General features: G+C 46.3%; 1 long non-coding RNA gene across 1 annotated transcript in view; it reads right to left on the bottom strand.

The window, feature by feature from the left end:
• Positions 1-20,454, bottom strand: part of LOC112827130 (uncharacterized) — a 38,824-nt gene extending 18,370 nt beyond the window's left edge. Inside the window, exons 1-2 of the long non-coding RNA XR_003209155.1 lie at positions 20,265-20,454; positions 2,222-2,397 (exon numbers count right to left, since the gene is read on the bottom strand). This is a non-coding gene — a long non-coding RNA (uncharacterized lncRNA). The remainder of the gene's footprint in view (positions 1-2,221; positions 2,398-20,264) is intronic.
• Between the last annotated feature and the right edge of the window lie 480 nt (positions 20,455-20,934).

The following is a 20,934-nucleotide window of genomic DNA, read 5'->3' as shown; positions in this document are numbered from 1 at the left end:
GTGCTCACTCGGAGCCCACAGCAGAAGTTTGTGGGCTGTTTCGCATATTGACTGGCTGTCCCCACCTCCTTGCTTGTCACCCAGGGTGGAAAACACGAAGCGACCAATTATTATTCACTGTGACTTCACACACGGAACACCAGCACAGACACACGCCCAAACACTCAGCTTTTAAGCATCTTCAACGTGGCTCATCCTGTAACTCGCCAGAAATTCCCAGTGGGTTCTCCCAATTAGTATAGATCCCCTCTACAGGCATCACCGCCTTGCTGGCTCACAGAAGCGCCCCACCCCCCCCCAATGAAAGGGATGCTTGCTGCCAGGGCCCCAGAGGCAACTTGCTCTTCACCTCCTCTCACCTGTGTGGAAAATGCTTTCACCTTCCCCTCCACCAGACCCACAAGGCAGCCACGCCAATCCACAGTCTGTTATTATGCCCACTTCACAGATAAGGAACCCAAAGTTCAGAGAAGTAAAGCAACCCACTCATAGGGTCAAGAAGCAAGGGAACCTGCACTTTGAACGTGTGTCTGCCTTGCAAGGTAAGGCGGGTTGTGCTTTGAAGGGTCTGGCTGGAGACGCTGTGCTGGGGGAGTAAGCCTGCTCGCCAGAGCCCTACCTACCCGAGAGCTTCAGGGGCTGCGCTGTGCACTTGAGGGGTTGCCTCCCAGCCCTTGTTAAGTAAGAGAGAGCAGCCTCAACCCTTTCTCCTGGCAACTCTGTGTTGCCCCGTACGGTTCTCAACTCCTTCTTCTGTGCCCCAAGTTTTGAGCATAAGGTCCTTGCTTTCTCACCAAAGATCTCCCAGGTGACCCTGGGGTTCTGAGTGATGCACTGAAAAGACCCATTTCCAGGGTCAGTCCCTCAGAGGCCCCCACAAAGCCCACAACCACCAGGTGCTATCCACTCCATCTTCAAGGTGTTTCCAGTTCAGTTAGGCTCTGCCCAAGACCTTGCCTGGTGCCGTATCCAGTCTGTGGGGTCTTTGAGCTGGGCTAGGGTCCCAGCCCTCCCTGGCCTCCCGGTCTCCAGCCTGGCCCCAGCCAGGCCAGCCAGGCCCCCTCTGTGCAGAGCTGGGACCGTGTGCACAGTCTAAGGCCCAGCTGATGCACAAGGTGGAAGATGCGGCCCCACGAGCTAGACTCCCTGGGTCTGGATGATTTGGGTCTCTCCTCCACGACTTACTCATTGAGCAAATTACTTTCTGGGACTCAGTTTCTTTGTCTATTAATTGAGAATAACTCTCTCTATTTTTTTCTAATTAGAGCAGTTATGGGAATTAAATGGGTTAATAAGTCCTTAGAATAATGTCAGGTACTTAGTATGTGCTATTTTTTTTTCTCCCCTCCTAAAGCCTCCAGGCTGCTGCTACAGTCCCATCATGCAGAAATTGCTCCTGATGATTGCTCTTCACGCCCCCCCCTTCCAACATTCCTCTCCGCTCCAGCTCGTGTCTCACCATTGAAACCCCCGGAACGGAATCTCTCTGCCCAGCACCTGGTGATTCCTAACAGAGTTGTGATCACCTATCTGGGGTTCTTATTCCGGGGCTCCCCCAACTTGCTGTTTCTCAGATGACCCCCTCAAGAGCTCTCATGCTAGCATACCCCACGCCCAGGATCCTGAGACCCCAGACCCTGCTCCTGCACCTGAGGGGAAGGAACCGCCTGAGCCCAAGCCCTGCATTCACTCTCATTCACCTGTAGCTCTGTTCTCCAGGGCTGCCTCTGACCACCTGCATGATGTCATCCAGGAGGTGGCAGAAAAGGTAGATTCCTGAGCCCCACCCCAGGGTGCTACATTTTTAACAAACTCACCAAGCAATCTGCAAGCCCATGGAGCCTGAGACCCCTAACCCACCGTTAGCCGCTGTCATGGGATGCCATCCAATGCACGTGGCGGCTGTGTCCAACCTTGTTCCCCACCCTCATCTGCCCCACATACCCACAAAATACCACTTGACCCCTCTGCCCAGGAACCTGTTCCTCTGTCTTCTGGGGAATGCCTGTCCTTCGTCCCAGGCACAGCTCTCTTACCACCCCCTCGAGGACGATTCTCTGGCTCCACAAAGCCAAGCCCGTGCCTTCCTCTGTATACTTCACAGTTTGCCTATCATTGCATGATGTGCCCACATTCCTCACTGGGCCTGGACATCTGGAGCCACCCAGGCGGGGTCCCCTTCAGATCAGACAGGAGCGTAGGAAGATGTCAAGACAGTGACCTGAACAGAGGTGGCCTTTTCTGAGCAGCCATTATGCATATTTGCATCTTCTGATGGCTTCGATCCTTCCTTCTAAAGCTGAGGTGGGCGCTGTCCCTCAGAGTTTGCAGACGAGGACACTGGAGCTTGCAAAAGCAGAATGCAGAGCCTGCACTGCTGCTTAGTGGCCGAAGGACCTGCAGGGACAGTGAGAACGTCACTCGGAGCTGGTGTCATAAAACGGCTGACATAAAATCGGCCAAAGACCTTGAGTCTTCTGCTGTGCATATTCAGTGCCCGAGGACCCACCTTTGCCTGCAGCACATCCGTGGCTCTGCACCAGCCCTTAACCCAGGGTGACCCTGGTTGAACCCCAGTGTCATCATCACAAGTGTGGGACCCGCCCACCACTCAGAGTGAGAGGCTGACTTCATACTCCTATAGAAATGCAGTGAGAAATGACCCTCGCAGCCGGCATCCGTCAGAAACCTGGGTGACTTCCCTCTATCTTACAGGGACAGAGGGCTTGGCCAGAGAGGTGGAGGGCAGAGATGGAGGAGGAATTGACTTGATGTCAGGTTTCCATGGCAGCACTGCTAATCTCATTGACGATGTACCCTTTGGACGTACGGCTTTCCAAAAATTAGAAATATCCTCTTTTTCCAAAAGGCTGTTGGAGAGGAGATAATTACCCCAATACAATCTGTGCTTATTCTCATAGTTGTTTTTTGTTTTGTTTTTTTTTTTTTTAAACACGACGACATTTCCTACATGTGTTCAGTGAAGCTGAAAATGCTATTTTGATAATGGGCCCACAGAACGTTTAACAGGCCTGGATGACAATGTGAGACTTTCTTAAGGAAAGAGAAGGCAATGAAAAGCTATTATAAGGGTCATTAATGGGAGCTGGGAGGTCTGCCGGAGACATCACTGCAATTCTCGGTTTTGCTGCTCTCTTAATAAGGCTTTTTGGAGATCAGATCTGAAGTGTGATCTATACAAAATCCGGAACCACTGGCCCTGTCCTTGCTCAGCCTGACCCTCCCCATTACCAGGATTGAACTTCCCTCCCTCACAACCCCTCCCCAACCACCATTTAATGGAAACTGATGGAGTAGCTATTCTGGGCCCATTTACCTATCATGCGTTAAGTTAAAAATTATCTTTGTCCCTGCACTTCACAGCCTTGAGGAAGGCAGACAAGAAAGGAGAACAGTGTGATGGGTTCTAGGATGGGGCAGCACAGCACTCTGTGGGAGTAGAGAGTGGGAAGCAACTCCTGGTTCCTGGTCTCAAAAGATGAGTAAGACTTACCCAGTGTGAGAAACTGAGCCTTCTTGTCTGGCTTTAGTCCTGATCCAACCTTGAACCTGAGGCTGGAAATATGGGAGACATTCTGATTGGCCACATGGTCCCATGTCTGTCCTTGGAAATGACAAGGAAGTCAACCCCTGGGAAGCTCATTGACTGAGTATTGGGGAAGAGTGGTTCCCCAAAGAATGTTGTAGTCCTATTAGCAGAAGCAGGGGGAATGGATGCCGGACGGGCTGAAGGAACAGCCGTCCACCTAGCAGGTAGCCACTTCTTAGCCCCAACAGAAGTCACACCATCTTCCATGTTCAGTGGATATAGGAACCCACACCTCCAGGAACTTGCCCCCAGAGGGAGTTACTATCAGGCAAGCCAGCCTCAATAAAGCTCAGTCCTGAGCCAGAAGTCCTGATTCCCCCTGGGATCAAGGAGATCTTGCATCTGTGAGATTCATGGGCTTGGTTGTTCTTCCAGAGGGAAAAGAGGTGAAATTTACTTTGCCATTCTTTCTGATTCCCTACAGTAATTAAACAGAGTTTGAGTTTCTCAAGAAACTTTCCAGCCACACTAATAATAATAACCCAGCCGGGAAATAATACTCTGAAGTGTATACTCTTACTCTTGAAGCCTCAAGAAAGGAGTGATAAACCTTGCCATGAAATGAGTGAGGAGTCAAGTAAACTTACAGAGAAGAAGTCTTGCTAGGAGCCAGAATGTGATCCTTATAGAAATGAATCGTGATAAATGGGCCCAGGTTGGAAGAACTGATAAATGGCTGTTTATGCTTGGGGGTATCCAGAAACTCTCACAGCCATGACTTCACTTAATGCTCCAAAGAAGCCTGAGAAGTGGGCAAGATTTCTACTTGAGCAAACTTGTAGCCCCAAGAAATAAAGTAAATTCCGAATTAGTTATGGGGGAGGGTAATGGAAACCATAACCAAGGGGATCCATTAGTGTCTACTGTATTGAAAGGATCGTAATGAGGTAGAAACCATTGCTATCCAAGCAGTGGGAGTGAGAATTCCTTAGAGGGAGGTAACTATCTCTGTGTGGGAAAATCCTTGCTAAGTTCCTCGTAGGCTTGGATAACCCCAAGGTGGGGAGTTTGTTTTACTTGAGGCAAGGGGGGAGATGTATTAACTTTTCTTACAGCATGGAGGAGGGAGGGAGGGTAACGGGAGAAGGCAGAGTGTGGGGGGAGGAGGAGGGAAGGGGCAGCCTGAAGGATCCCAAAGAATTTGGGGAATGGGGCTTCTCTTATCCCTTTAAATTTGTTCCTGTTCCTGGGATGGAAACACTTCCTCTTCAGTTTGACCTAAGCACATGCCTGAGTGTTTGTTGTGGTTGTTTGGGTTTGTGTGTCCATGGATTTGTTTGGTAAGAAGAAGTGAAGGAGCCTTGTCTGACGTCGAAATCAATATGGTTGGGAACGAAGACTGCAGATTTCGGAGCAGGAGGCCGTGAGTCAGAGCGATTATGAGAACTGGGGGAGGCCCCAGAGAGAGCCATGGAAGTGGGATTCGAGGCCACCTTATCCCAGCCCCAAGGGGTTGGCTGACACCCAGGTTACAGAAATCAAAACGGAAGAAATGAAAGAACGACTATTTGTTCAAGGTCCTTTCCATTGTAATATATGGTATCTTCTGATAAGTCCAGGGAGCTTTTCTCTTCCCCCACCCCCCATATCAGGCTTCCCAGTATATAAACTCCCCACAGGTAACCAGGCCCTCCAGGCTTCCTCTTTACCTGGACAGACAGTTCTTTCCGTCTCATTCTGTTCTGTTTTCCATCCCGCTGGGCTTTCTATGGCAGCATCTGGCCCCAGACTTCCCAGAACACCTCTGCCCCCCTCACACATTCCCTTCGCCTTGCAGAACTGCAGAAAATCAGGAAGATGGAGGAGCCACAAGAGACTCAGGAGGATCCCAGGAAGGCTTCCATCGCCCAGGGTCGGGATGTGACCGCCCAGCCCCAAGCTCCACAAAGGCAGGAAGGAGTCCTAGGTGTCTTGTCTTAAAATCTGAGACTCCGATGCCCCCCGCACCTAGCAGAGGGGCTGCTGAAATGCAGAGCACTCGATACATGTTTCTCCGATGAATAAAGGAATGGACCAACTCCTCAGAGCCCCATGAATTAAGCTTTATGACTCATAGAGGTAAAGAAATTGAGGGCAGGTGGGTTTCCTCCAAGTCACAGAGCCCTGGGCCAGGAGAGGAATTCAAGTGGGTTTGCCTGCAAAGCCTGTCTTGTGTCCCGTCTCCCATGCTACACTTTCTTCCATTTTAAAGAGTCGTGCTTCCTATTGCCCTGGCCCCCAATTTGCTGTTGGCAGTGAGCTCACCCTCAGCCCATTGCAACACTTACAGGGGTGGCTGGCCACCGTTAGAAGGCCTTAGAGTCGCACGGAGAGTGGACAGACATGCAGGTGTCTGGGCTCCACCCCCAGAAATACCAGTGCCATCGTCCATCTGAGAGCAGGGAATCTGCAGGTTTACCCTGGGTCCGGTGACACGACTATTCCCTTCATAGAAGAACCATTTGGGTGGTGCAGCCAGGTCCTGGTCTGATCCCCTCTTACTGTTTATGGGTACTCCCCTTGGCTTCTGTGGTTCTTTTATTCAAGGCACCACCCTTGGGCTGCATGAGCCCCCTCTTTCCACATACAGAGAAAGCTGGAAGTTCCTAGGAAACGTCCCCCTGGGAAACTTGACACTGTGGTGGGAAGTTGTGTGAAACCCTAACCCCCTTACTTCCAGTCAGGATGCCTCTGAGGCTTAACTATTGCTCCAGTGTGGTTGTGGGCTCAAGCTGAAGTCAATCTCTGCAAGACTTTGTCTGAGAACACACCCTCGCTTGGTTCTGTACCCTTTCCTCTCTGACTTCCCCTCCCTTACCAATTTCGCTTCGTCAGTCACCTACACGGGAATCCTCATCTCTGGGTCTCCTCTTGGCATAGACCTAAGACATACTTCCTGCCCTTATCAGTTCTTTGTTGCTTATGCCCTGCCCATGGCCCTTCTCAGAGCTTGGTCTTCTCAGAGCTTGGTCTTACAGGAAGTTGAATATACAAAAACTCAACCCCAAATCAACACAACTTGAAGCTTAAAAATGGGTTCTTCCCATACTTCCTGGGTTCCACACAGATTTTTTTTTAAGTTGACAATCCTTGTCACAGAGGGAGATAAGCTGGAGGGTGGAAGGAGATGGGCCTCTTCCAGGAAGGCAGAAATCCTAGTTTCCACCTTTGGGGTCAGAAGAGTTGGGTCTGAACCGCCACCAGGGGCTGATGCAGCACCACCCATCTCCTTCTGGGAGAGCTCCCCTCTGTCAGGCAAACCCAAAGTGAAGCTCCTCTGCAAAGACCCCTCTAGGCTTAGCTCCTGTTTCGCTCCCTGTCCCCTGTGGGAGACATGAGCGTGACCTCCTCATAAAGACCCAGAAGTTTATCTGTCGTATTTTCTGTGCTTTCAAAAAAAATAGAGAGAAGAAAATGTATTTCTTCATAGGGAACCGCGTGACTGAGTGACACATCTCTCTGTTGTGAAATCTGAGCTATTGTCATAAAGATCTAGAAGAAACGGGAAGAAAGGGGCAAGGTGGCCTGAAGAGGAAGCGCTCTCTCTATGTATTTGCATTTCTATGGAAACGGCCTGGGGCAGACATGGCCTTGGTCCTCTGTGGTCAGAGGAACATGAGGTCAGGGGCCTGGCAGCTGGTCAGAGGCTGCTGTAGCGGCGGTTTGCAAGGGATGGGTTGGCACAGGGGGACAGGCTCTGAAGGCTTCCAAACCTTCAACGGACAGGAACCAGGAACTCATGGGTTTCTCCCTCCATGTGTCCAGCTGGTCTTGTGACAGTCTCCTCCTGGGTGCACTCGCAAATAGGCCCCCCTCTTCATGCCCTCCCTCCTTCTGAAGGGATTGTGTCAGGGCACAGGGGAAGCAGGCATCAGAGAGAGAAGATAATGGATGACCACAGGACCAGAGGATGGGAGAGGAAGAGGCAAGTGTCTCACTGGTACCCAGTGGACCAGGTAGGGTTGATTCCAGGAATGCAAGGATGGTTGCCTATTACCAGCGTCAATCATGCAGATTAGTGGGTTAAAGCCAAAGAAAAAGAGAAGACCATGGGATTACTTTGAGAACTGCTAAAAAAAGAAAAACAAAGTTAATAAGAGTCAATTCCTCATAGGAAAAAACAAACAAACAGATCTTATAAAAGTAAAAATAGGGGGAAATTTTGAATATGATGATGCTACTAGAGTTTTACAAAGAAATCATACCTAATGACAAAATACCAGAATCTTCCCACTGAGGCAATGACAAGAGAGGCTGCCACCATATCATTAAGCATCCTTCTGAAAGCCCTAGGTCCCACTATAACATAAGAGAAGAAAACAAAAATAAAAACAGAGACTTAACTATTGGTAAGGAATGGGCAAAATTATCACTATTTGCAGATGAAGCTATTTATATAGAAAATCCAAGAGACTTGGCTAAAAAATTGACATTTAAAAAGAGTAGAAAGAGGTGTGGCTTAATATAAATATATTTGAATGCCGATTCTGTACCTTTGTAACCTGATGTCTCATTTTAAACCCACCACAAACCAGCAAGGTGGGCACAACCTTCTATTCTTATAGATGCCAAAACTCAGCCCCAGAGAGGCTTAGTATCTTAGTCAAGGTCACATAGCTTCTAACTGCAGGGATGTGAACCCAGGGATGACTCCCTCCTAACTCACATTATTTATGTGCTAGCCCAACCTGACTTTTCTTTTTAATATAAATGTTACTATGTTAACAATATCAAAATTTTTAAAAGCTACCTTTTTGTGCTCCATTTAGTGGCCCATACCCCACACTGTAAATGAATGAACTCTGTCTCCCCAAAGACCAGCCATGATTCCTCAGAGTTTCCATGGTCAGTGTACATTTTTTTCAATAAATAAAATTGTAATGCTATCAAATTGCTCACCTTCCCTAAATATTATTATTAGTCATGTGTAATCCACGAGCAAAGAAGTGTATCACTTGGAACCAGAATGGGTCAGAAATAATGAAGAAACTGAAGTTTATAGATGTTTCACTTGATATCCTTAAGCAGTTTTCAAGACATACACTATTTGTAAAGTTCAGACCAAGGAGACTAAGAAAAATAGAACATTTTGCCCAGTATTCCATTGTTGGAGGCAAGATTCAAACCCAGATCTGCCCACCACCTTCTGGTCACATCTCAGTCAGCATGCTTCACTAGACTTCAGGCTCCCACCCCTTCCTAGAGCAACACTGGGCATTCGGCCCGGAGCAGATGGGAGATCCTTTCCACACCCAAACATAATTACCCCTAACCACACCATCAGGGCCAGCTGCCATTTGCGGAGCATGCACTGCGTGTCGGGCACTGTGCCTACACAGCCTCATTTCATGCTCCCAGCAGCCTTGGTGGGGCACAGTGTTACTGTTCCCATTCTACAGCTGAGGAAGCTGAGACTGATGGAGGAGAGGTGCCCTTCCCAAGGTCACACACTTGGCAGCACAGCCAAGGTTCATTATCTAGAGCTATCGGAAGCCAAAACCGATTCATCTGCACACTCTGCTGGGATCCTAAAGTGTGCTGGCAAATTTGCTGAAAACTAACCTCCACCGCTGCTCCCAAGCCCTGCCTCATATAGATTCCTCGGACCTCCATCCAGAGGTCTGTGAAAAACCCAGAAAACTGGAGCTTCACTCACGCCCCAGGTGACGGCCATGTTCATTAGCCATGAGACCCTCCGGCCTTGGGGCCTGGATCTGCTTGGGAACACCCACCACCAGACAAGGAGTGAGTGAAGTCTACTTTGCTTTTTTCCCTGGAAAGAATAGCCTTTCAAACTCCCCGTCCAAGTGTGGCCGGGACATGTGCTTCGGAGACAAGGGCAAGAATGGAATAGTTACTGTGGAAAGACCATGCCTTGAAAGATGCTCTCTCTTAGGACCTGGAGACATGGCTTGTGCTCTCCCTGAGGAAATGGCAGGTTACTTTTCCTACTCGACTGTGATGGCCAGGGAGAGAGGGGAACAAAGGAGCCAGCCGACCCAGAGAAGGGAGGTGGGGGCGAGGGAGGAAAGAGTCCCACCTAGGGCTTGGGAAGGCTGCCGTCTGTCTCAAATGTGCCCTGTTTCTTTGGCAAGTTCTGCTGCTCAACAAACCTCGTCGGCTCCCCCCGCCCCTCCGCTGAAGAATCCCTGCTATGCACTGTGGACCATCTACATCCTTCCTGTAATCCACCTCCTGCGAGAAGCAGAGCTTTCTCCTGGAAGTGAAGCCTGCCTCACCATCTTGGCTGCCAGGTTGGCATGGGAAGAGTGGAATCTTGTAAGCTGCCGCCCTCCCGAGAGATGCTGCCACGTCGTGCCTTTCGCTGGGGCCGCTGTTTCCAGCAAAACAAGCTGCCAGGGTGGCTCACTGCCTTGCCTGGCATGTCCGGGAGCAGGAAGGAAGTGCTCCCCCCCCACCCCTGCCAGAGTCCCTTGCCCTCCTCCCCTTCCTTCTCTGGGGAATTCCAACTCGCGGGGCCTGGGACCTGGCTTTCAGGAAGGCCAGGAGTATTCTGTGGAAGGGGAAGGTTAAGGAAAATAGGGTGCATGTTGGTGCAGAGAACCCTTTCTAGGTGCTTTCCTTTAAAAACCTAGTGAGTGCACAGTATGTCCACAGACACGTCTACACCAGCAAGTGCTTCTTGTTGAGCTATTTCTAGCTGCTGATGGTTTCCTGCTCTGCAAAATCGGTCTCTCTAAAGCTAGAGAGAAAGGCAAGGCCCCAGCTCTAAAAGCTCAGCTAAAAGTCCGTCAGATGCACTACCACCGCCGAAAAAAGAAAATGGACGCAGGTGCATATGTATGGCTACTTTTCTGATGACACGCTGCTACCTGCAGCCCTCCATACCGGGTCCTACCTTCCCAAATGGGCTTTGTACTCCAAGAATCGAGGTTGATGATCAATATCAGGGTGGGGGTGGAGACCAGATAGTCTGTTTCTACAGCGAGACTCTAGTTCACTCACTCATGTATTCATGCATTCACTAAGGCAATACATATTAATGAAACGTGCCAGGTGAGCAAGATGGACGTCCATTCAGCGTGGTGAGGGTGTGTTAGATGATACAGCACTGCCTTTGGACCACAGAGGCTAATCTAGCCTAGTTGTGGAGAATCAGGTAGGCTTCCTGGAGGGGGCAAACACCTACACTGAGAGCTAAAAAATGAAAAGAGCAATGCAAAGACCGGGGGTTGGCGGGGCACTCGAGGAGCTGGAAGACATTCAAGGTGGGCACAGGGTGGCATTTTGAGAAGTCTTGTTAACTCCACAGAGGAAGCTTGACATCATATTGAGCCCAATGGGGACTCACTGAGATGTTTTACAAGAATGGTAAGAACCAGTTGTATGCTTAGAAAGGCCACCTGGCTGCAGAGTGGAGAATTGACAGGAAGAGCGATCCAGGTACCAGGAACCTACTGAGCCGGCTTTGCAATGACCTGAGGCAAAGACAACAGGGAGCCCAACCATGTGGGGTCTATGGATGGAGAGAACTGGATGAATTATAACTTAATGCAGAGATGTAGGTTTTTTTTTCACTTGGGCATACATATTTCCATTTGTGATGGCATGAAGGGCTGAATGATGGTCCCCAATCATGTCCACATCTTAATCCCCAGAACCTGTGAATTTGTTAATTTATAAGGCAAAAGGGACAAAAAGACCCTTAAGGATCTTGAGATTAGGAGATTGTTAGATTATCTAGTTTTGCCCAATCTAATTATAAACATCCTTAAAAGGGAAACAGAGAGGCAGGAGAATCAATGTGTAAGAGACAGAGATTTGAAGATGCTTTTCTATTGGCTTTGAAAATGGACCAGGAGTGCAGGTGGTTTCTGGAAATTAGAAAAGTCAAGGACACTGATTCTCCCCTAGAGCTTCCAGAAGGAATGCAGCCCTACCAACTCATTTTGGGCTTCTGACGTCCAGAACTATAAAATAATAAATTGTGTCATTTTAAGTCACTGAGTTTGGGAGCATTTGTTACAGCCCAATAGAAAACATGCCAAAAAAGAAACAAAGGCTTTGCCCCAAATACATAATTACTTAGTAATTATGTATTTAATTAAGGAATAAGTGGGGCTTAGGAAGGTACAGGAGATCCTTCATTTTTTTTAAGATTTTATTATTTGTTTGACGGAGAGCGCGAGAGACCACAAGCAGGGGAGACAGTAGAGGGAGAGGGAGAAGCAGGCTCCCCGCCAAGCAGGGAGCCCGACACGGGGCTCGATCCCAGGACCCTGAGATCATGACCTGAGCCGAAGGCAGTTGCTTAACCATCTGAGCCACCCAGGATCCTTTAAAGGAACAAGGATTGGAAGCCCTCAAACTCACACTTAAAGTTTAAAATAGTCTGATTCTGGTGGTTTCTCAAGGAGGAGAAGGGAGACATACTTTTCACTATGTAACTCATCATACTGTCTGAACTTGTTACCTCTCTTTAAAAAACTAATAACCCTTGCCTTCCATCCGGGGGATGACAGGTCTATAGATCCAAATGGAAGAGACAGTGATCGGTACCCCAACTGGCACGTTCTGAATGGATGTGGATATTACGACTCGGTATTTACTCACAGACTCAATTGTCTAGTAACTATATTTATTGTTAATATATTCAATGAACTAAATCTGAGTTCTGGAACCTACCCACGCAAGCTACTCTCTGCCCACCCCACTGTCCCTTCCCCACCAAATGTTCAGCCCCAGGAAAAGTTCACATCCATACCACCCTCCCCCTTCTTATCCTTGGGAAATTTTTCCTTTATTCCACTCCAGCCAAGATACTCAGCTGCTCATCCTCGGAGGGAATGGTCCTTCATCGGGGACAGGGCACACCCTTTAGAGACATGAAATCTAGCTTTGAAGATTTGAACCCCATCTGCCACAGCAGGATGACCGAGAAAAATGTATTTAAACTCCCTGAGCCTTGGTTTCCCCATCTATGAGATAGGCATCATGGTATATTACAGGGATTTATTCATTTCTTCTTAAGAAGAACTCAATAAAGCAATATACGTCAAGCATTTGGCGCAGTATCGGCCGATAAAGAGTAGCTCCATTTTCTTCTTGTTGACCATAATATCCTTTTTCCACAGTAGCCCAAGCTCCTGTCTTAGGCCCCATTCTCTTCAAACTTTCATGGTTCACATAAGATTTGGTTTCTCTTTCTCATCCTCCCGCTTTTCTCTCCCATTTTATTTTTTTAATCCTATAATTTGATATACGTGCATCAGGATATAGCCACAGGCCTGGTTCTGAACCCAGGTGTTTTCAATGGCCTGAACCAACAGGAGCCCCAATCCCCCTCCCCAAGGGGCCTCAATCAGGGCACCTCACCCTGCTCATCCCAGGACAGTCTTCCCCGATCACCTGCATTTCTGCAGCTCTGCCCACGCCCAGTTACTTCCCAACCCCACGCCCTTCTTACTCCCTAGGACTTATTCCTCTGCTTTCTGTCCCCTCCCACCAGATGCAAGTTCCATGCCCTTGACCGTCTCATTCCCACTCTTAACACTGTGTCTGACATGTAGTACAAGCTCAGTAAATATGGTTGATTTATGAAATGAGTGAATGAACGTAAGCCTCACCAGGGAATGCCAGGTGGAGCTGACAGCCTATTCTGGAGTTCATGACCTCTGAGAGTGCTCTCCCCAGAACGCTTGTGGGACTCATGTAAAAGTGTGGGTTAAAATGCACAGACACCGTGGGGCGCCGGGGGGGCTCTGTCGTTAAGCGCCTGCCTTCGGCTCGGGTCATGATCCCGGAGTCCTGGGATCGAGCCCCGCATCGGGCTCCCTGCTCCGCGGGAAGCCTGCTTCTCCCTCTCCCGCTCCCCCTGCTTGTGTTCCCTCTCTCGCTGTGTCTCTCTCGGTCAAATAAATAAAATCTTAAAAAAAAAAAAATGCACAGACACCGTGGACGGGACAGGAGAGAATTAAGATGGTTTAGCCATCTGCGTTTTATTTCTGGCTTGCCTGGTGAGTGATGGGCTTCCAACAAAAAAGGTGTTTTTTTCACTTGGTGATGAACACAGCCACAGGTAGCTTGCGATCGTGGTGAGAGGTAATTTCCATAGTCCTCACCTGCTATGGGCTCATGACAGTGTGGGGACCCTGTGCGGGGTGGGCACCCAGCCAAAGCCTTGTGTGTTGTGACCTGTCAACACTGCAAAAAAAGACCTGCTGGGGGATGGGGTTTAGGCGTCTGGGTGACTCAGTCGGTTAAGCACCTGCTTTCGGCTCAGGTCATGATCTTGGAGTCCTGGGATTGAGCCTCACTTTGGGCTCCCAGCTCAGCGGGGAGTCTGCTTCTCCCTCTCCCCTCTGCCCCGCTCCCCACTAATCTGCTAGTGTGCTCTCTCTCTCTCTCTCTCAAATAAATAAATAAATAAAATAATTTTTTAAAAAGACCTATTGGAGAAGCACTGGGCCAGGAGCTGGAGCCAGGCTGCAGCCACCACACTGTGGGGAAGGAGATGGGGCCCTGGAAGGCCAAGACACAGTTCCTCACAGGTCTCTGCTCTCCATTTTGGATGGGGGAGCCTTCTAGGAAACACTTAGGGCTGGGCTCATAGGCCTATCCTTCCATCTTGAGTGGGTTGTTTAATCTCACTCAGCCTTGGTTTTAACATGGGGACAATAATACCTTCATCATTATGAGGATTATAAAGGATAACATACGTAAAACACCACCAATATAGTGTTTAAAACTGAATAAGTCTTCACTAAATGTTAGTTTCTGCTGTTGTCAACATTACACTTTTTCCATACTCTTCTCTGTTTAAGAATTGTTTATATACATCTTTACCTCATACCCTTCTCCATCCACCAATCCATCCATCTATCCATCCATCCTTCCATCTGTTCAACCATCCATTCGTCCATCCATCTATTCATCTAGTCAGAAAGAATTTGGCCTCAGTTCTCTGGGTTGAAGTTGAATTTCTGAATTTCCATAACTATTCAGGTGAGTTAGTCTACTTACTAGGCATTAAAAGAAGCATCTTTTCATACATTATATACCATTGTTCTTATTCAATAGATCTGTAAGAGTCATTCTATGGTTTTTAAGCCACACTAAAGTGTTCTGACTTCTTCCATTCATTCAATAAATATTGCCTTTAGTCAACAACTATGGGCCAAATGTTCTGCCATGTCCTAAGATATAGAAAAAAGAAGTGGCTTCTATCCCCAAGAAGCTAATAGTCCAGGGTGAAATGGCCTAAGAAATAGATAATGATAGTACAGTGTGAAGAAATGTTACAAAGTGAATATATGCTGTATGTTTAATATTAACTGACAGCATGCCCCTAAAGTTTAGTTTTTGAACAGCAAATTATTTGGGTTGCCTCTAAAAAGAAAAAGCTCAGATTTTGCCTTATTATGATATTGGCACATTGAATATTTAGCCACCCCCTCTTAATTCCGCTCTATACACACATATTCGCATGCACACATGCACACACACACACACAGAGACACACACACAGAGTTTCCTTCATGTGAGTTCAGACTTGTGTGGGTCCCTACCAGAGGCAATTTTATCCCCAACCCAGGAGCTATTTGGCAACATTTGGAGGCATTTGGTGTTATTGCTACTTTGCCCGGGGAAGCTACTGGCATCTGGTGGGTAGAGGCCAGAGATGCTCCTAAATACCCTGCAATGCACCCCACCCGACTACTCACAACAGAGTTTTCCAAATGTCAATAAGTGTCAAGGTTGAGAACCCCATCCTAGACCCAGAGACTTATGTATGTTTATTAAGTACACACATGTCCAAGCCACGGTTGGACCCGAGGTTTATCCTATTTAGCCAACTCTCTAAACTCAGCACATGGGTGTCCAGGTACCAGTCTTATTCTAGAAATCCCTATTTTTCAACTGTTTTGACACTTACTGGACAACCCCTCATGAAGCGAAAACTTTCATCTCCATTCTCTTATTCAAGGAGTGTTGTGAAATCCCATTTTACTAATGAGGAAGCTGAAACTCAGAGAACGTAAGTCATTTGCCAGAGTTACACAGCTGGTTATTGCAAAGTCAGGGTTCAAGCATGGGTTTCACTAAATCATGCTCGGACGTCTTTCTTCTGGTCACTAGCACTTCACCTTCTTTTGAGTAGTTTTGTTTTAACGCAGTTTTTCTCTGGAGCACCCCAAGCCAACTTTGCTGCAAGTCAGTGCTCAAATGAGCCCTCTTGTCCATTTGGCTTCCCTAAACTCGGAGACAGAGGGAGCCACACTAAAAGGCAGACATGCTCACTGCCACAACGGAGAAGCTTCTATCTCTCCATGTGTTTTTGTCCCATTTTATTATTTGCATTTTTTTTTTGCAATTTCTGTACTTTGTGCTTGCACAATTTGGAACAATTCCAAAGCTCTTGTTTTAGCCCCAGTGCCTGTGACCATGGAAGAAATCATCAACAGACTCCTAGATTCGGGAGGAGAGAAGACTTTCCTAGGAGGGTGTACCTAGAAGGATCCCTCACCCCAGGCCCCCAACACCCCAACACTTTGTTTTCCAGAGGTGTTCTCTTAGTCTTAAACAAGACAACACCAGGGTAGCTAAAGTGACATCAAAAGTCTGCATGCCGGGGCACCTGGGTGGCTCAGTTGGTCAAGCAGCTGCCTTCGGCTCAGGTCATGATCCCAAGGTCCTGGAATCGAGCCCCACGTCGGGCTCCTTGCTCAGCGGGAAGCCTGCTTCTCCCTCTCCCTCTGCCTGCCGCTCCCCCTGCTTGTGCTTGCTCTCTCTCTCTCTCTCTCTCTCTCTCTCTCTCTCGGTCAAATAAATAAATAAAATCTTTTAAAAAAAAAATGTCTGCCTGCCACCAGGAGCCATGATCACTCCCAGTCCCACTGAGTAAAATTTTTAACTCTTTCCTGCCCCTCCATGTGCAAGTTACATCGCCAAACACACAGGCACAGAAGTGCACAGTTAATCTTGCAAATAAGGTAACAAACAGTAAGTGAGGCATATGTACATACAAATAACCCGGAAGTTTTGCTATTCCTGGAGGACTCGCTTTTTAAAGGCTTTCCCTTTGTTTAGCTCACCCATTCATTCAACAAATAATCCCCAAGCTTCTATGAAGCTCCAAGCCCCGGGCTAGACCTATGTAGAGAAAAGAAGATGAGCATAAGCAGGCAAGGCCCTGTCCTCACAGAGCTTACAGTAAGGTGGTACCTCTGAATTTCGGTCTGGTCTTTTCTAATGTATAATTATGAATCATAAGAAATAATCTGGGAAAGCAGCCTGGGGTCACTGAGAGTGTTTATTGGGAGAACCTCACCAGGTCTGGCCGGCGCGGGTGGGGGGTGGGCAGGGAAATGTTCCATAAGGAGGAACCTCGGACTCAAGCCTAAAGGAAGATACTCCACAGTGTGCAAATGATCAGTGGAGATCATGTCAACGGGCAGAGCCGGGCTGCCCTTACAGCGGCCAGGAACAGCGCCTTAGAGCAGTGATCTTCAAGCTTGCTGCTTGCTCACTCACCAAAAGACTTTGCGAAGTCTGGTCCTTCCTTGCAAAGGGAACCTTTTCTGGTATATTGTGAATATTGACCTTTTTAAGACAAAACTGTAAAAAGTAGCCCATAGACTCTAAAAAAAAATCATAGCAATTTCATAACTACCTTCATCTATTTAAAAAGATGAACAAGCTCTTGTGTAACAGTTTACATTTTTCTTTTTCTCCAAGAACTAATAGTTTCATTTCACTTCCCCCACAGAACTTTAAGCTCCTGTAATATACTCTGATGCTTGAAAATCCCTTATTGATCATATTTATCCGCTACAAAAATATGTACATAAATTGACTTTTAAATTTTGTTTGTAATTCCTAGGGCTATACAGTTCTAAGTACTGAAAAGTATGTCTTCTATATGGAGATACCATTTTTATTATTACCAAGCCATGCATTATAACAAGATGGATACATTACAAATTTTGATAAATATTTATTAAGCAGAAATAATACAATCGTATTGGAAATGCATCTTTTAATGAGATGGATCCATGAAGCTGTTTATGTTTCTGGGGATGATTATGACTAATTACATGAAAGAAAGAGGATTCAGTATTGATTCTATTCCTTTTGTTTGTTTGTTTATCTGTCTTTATAGACATTAAATGCTTAGAAAATTTGTCCACAGAAACAAGTATATAGAAACGGAAGCTTTTTTTTTTTTAACCATTGCTACTCAAGTTATTATTAGAACTGAGTTATCACACAATCATCTAGCATAATAAAATATTTTTAACGTTTTGATTTATCCCTTTATTTAGTGCCCTGGAAGTTTTTCATGTGAGTGCAATGCACCATAATAAGAATCTCAATGGATAAAAGGTACTTTTTTCATTTTTCATGAGAAACAGGAGATTATGACATAAAAAGGAGAAATTCAAGGAGCCTTCTCAGTTAGACAAATATTAGAAGAATTCATATGGCAGTTGATGATCCAAAAACAAATTTGTTTATGTATCTTTTGGGAAAATATTTATTTTATAAACCTTCAGAGGTATATATACTTCAGGTTAAAGACCACTGGTTTTGAGGATCAGATAACACTCCACTCAACTTCAGAGGCTGATAATATCCTCCTTGGTTTCATTCCAACCTGCTGCCCTCCCAAGATAGGGAGAAAGGCCATCTGGGTGGATGTTGCTGAAATCCCCCTGCCTTTCTTTAGGCTGAAGGACTTCCCACCAGGATTCTTCAGACCACGCACCAGTGCAGAGAGGGGGGGTCCTCTGCTGGGAATTAAATACCAGGAAGGGAACAGGCAGGTGGAATGAGAATGGATTGCATCACTTGATCTTGGAGGTCAAGGAAAGCTTACCTGAAAAAGTGGCATCCGATCTAAGATATAACAGATGAACAGAAGTCGACTGGGCCATGAGAGGAAGTGAGAGAGGGAGAACATTTTAGGCAAACCGTTACGTGGAAATGAACTGCAGAAGGAAAGATCATGAGGGGTCTTATAAGCTAGGGGGGAGAGGGCATATTTTCTTCTCAGTGCAATGGGAAGCCATCAAATGGGGTTTTTAAAATTTTTTTAAATGTAAGTATAGTTGACACACAGTGTTACATTAGTTTCAGGCGTAAATGTTGTGATTCAGCAACTCTGTGTAATATGCTCTGCTCACCACGAGGGTAGCCACCGTCTGTCCCCATACAGCGTTAGTACAATACCACCGGCTATATTCCCTACGCTGTGCCTTTTATTCCCATGACTCGTTCATTCCATAACTGGAAGCCTGTATTTCCCACTCCTCTGCCCTCATTTTGCCCATCCCTCTGCCTCTTTCCCCTCTGGCAATCCTAAGTTCATTCTCTGTATTTATAGGTCTGATACTGCTTTTTGTTTGTCTATTCATTTGCTTTGTTTTTTAGATTCCACATATGAGTGAAATCCTATGGTATTTGTCTTTCTCAGTCTGACTTACTTTACTTAGCGTAATACTCTCTCTGTCCACCCATGTTGTCACAAATGGCAAGATTCATCCTTTTTATGACTGTAATTTTCTTGTGTGTGTGTGTGTACCACATCTTCTTTATCCATTTTTCTATTGATGGACACTTAGGTCTCTTCCATATCTTGGCTATTGTAAATATTGCTGCAATAAACATAGGGGTACATATTAAATGGTTTTAAAGGAGGGACTGACATGATCAGATTTTCACTTCACTAAGGTCACTGGAAACTACTGGTGGCCAAGCCCCAAAAAGAAGCACAAATCCAGAAAGGAGGTAGACTGGCCAGCCCAGAGCAAAAAGGGACTGTCACCTCCTCCATTCTAGACAGCAGACCTTGTTTTATGCAACCTAAGATCATTGCTTAACTCTTTGCAATCCCTTCACACTAAACCCCAGCCCCTTGCCTCCTTCTATCTCTGTATTCTTTAGTCGCTTCCCCCTAAACCTGTCTGTGAACATTTATTTGCCTTTCTGTTCCCAGAATAGGACTTTGCTGTTATACCTGAGCCTTGAGGGAATTCCAAAACTAGAAAAGACAGCCTGGTTCTCCTTCCCCTTTCACTCTGGCCACAGACTTGCAGCCAGCTGCTGGGGCTTCTACAGATTGGTTCCCAAAGCCTACTGCCTTCTCATCTACTGCTGGCCTGTGCATGGGTATCTGACAAAACCACTTTTTATAAATTTTCCAAGCTATGAAACATTTATAATAGAAAATTAAGATTCTGAAGGTGACATACAGACCTCCATCTCCATATCTTTATCTCTATTCCCCTGTATCTCTCTCTCTCTCTCTACCCATCACTTTATACACACACACACACACCAGATGTGGATTTCCAGCTCCATAAGAGATAGATAAAAATGATCAAACCCCCATTGTACACCCAGAGCTCTGTGAAAACCCCACAGCTTCCCTAGAGACCTCTGGGTTCCCATTCTCACTGAATGCTTCAGTTTGGGGGACCCCCATCCCCTTAGGGCTGTACCCCGCTCGTTCTGCATCGACCCACACGACTATTTTAAATTTCCATCTAATTAAACAGTGCAAAGTGTGTGAGTGTATAGAAATCCTTGCTGGTAATTTGGGGAAGATGGAGAGATTTACATGATAGCAACACAAACAGCTTGAAGTTGATTTTGAATTGGTCAAGTTCCTAAAAATTACTAAAATTCTAAAACCTAAACATCAGGCTCTTACCTTATGCCTTATTGCTTGGCGTATTTCTTATCTTGACAGATTTCTTTCCTTCTTCTCTCTTCCCAAACCAAATTATTGATCTCTTCCTTTCTTTGATGACTGTTGTGCCTGATGATATATATATTTGGGTCTCATCTTCTCAACAAAAGTCTTTTCCAGATCCCCTCCCTTTCTAAGCACCGTGCTGGTGTGAGCTGTTAAAATAACAAATACTTTAAACCCATTACACATGTGATCATATGGCTCGATATGGTACATATGATATACTTTGTAATGTAACACAACCTAACATATTATCTTATGATAATCATAATATATCCACAGGAATGATTTATGGCCCTAAGCAACTATGTACATTAATAAAAATAATTGTGAAATGTGTATTTGACTACTAAAAACTCTCTTTGGGTAGAATGATGTTGTGGGTTAAACTGCTTTAGTGTTTTATAATATATGATGAGAAGATGAGAAAAATGCCATATTCGTGAAATGTGGATTGGTATTAAGTGACAAAATAACATATTGTAAAATAAGTCTGGGATGCCTGGGGTTGGGGGTGGGAAAAACATGATTTGTTCTCTTTCCTGTAAAACTTCCTAGAGTCCTTATTTTGTCACATGAGGATGTTTACAAACATCTTGACATGATACACAAAATTTTCCAAACATGT

Source organism: Callorhinus ursinus, unplaced genomic scaffold, assembly GCF_003265705.2.
Source record: "Callorhinus ursinus isolate GAN/ISIS: 27379988/994484 unplaced genomic scaffold, GSC_fseal_2.0 scaffold38, whole genome shotgun sequence".
NCBI classification, from domain to species: Eukaryota; Metazoa; Chordata; class Mammalia; order Carnivora; family Otariidae; genus Callorhinus; species Callorhinus ursinus.
The sequence above is the reverse complement of the archived record's forward strand: the minus strand, read 5'-3'. Positions and strand labels throughout refer to the sequence as shown.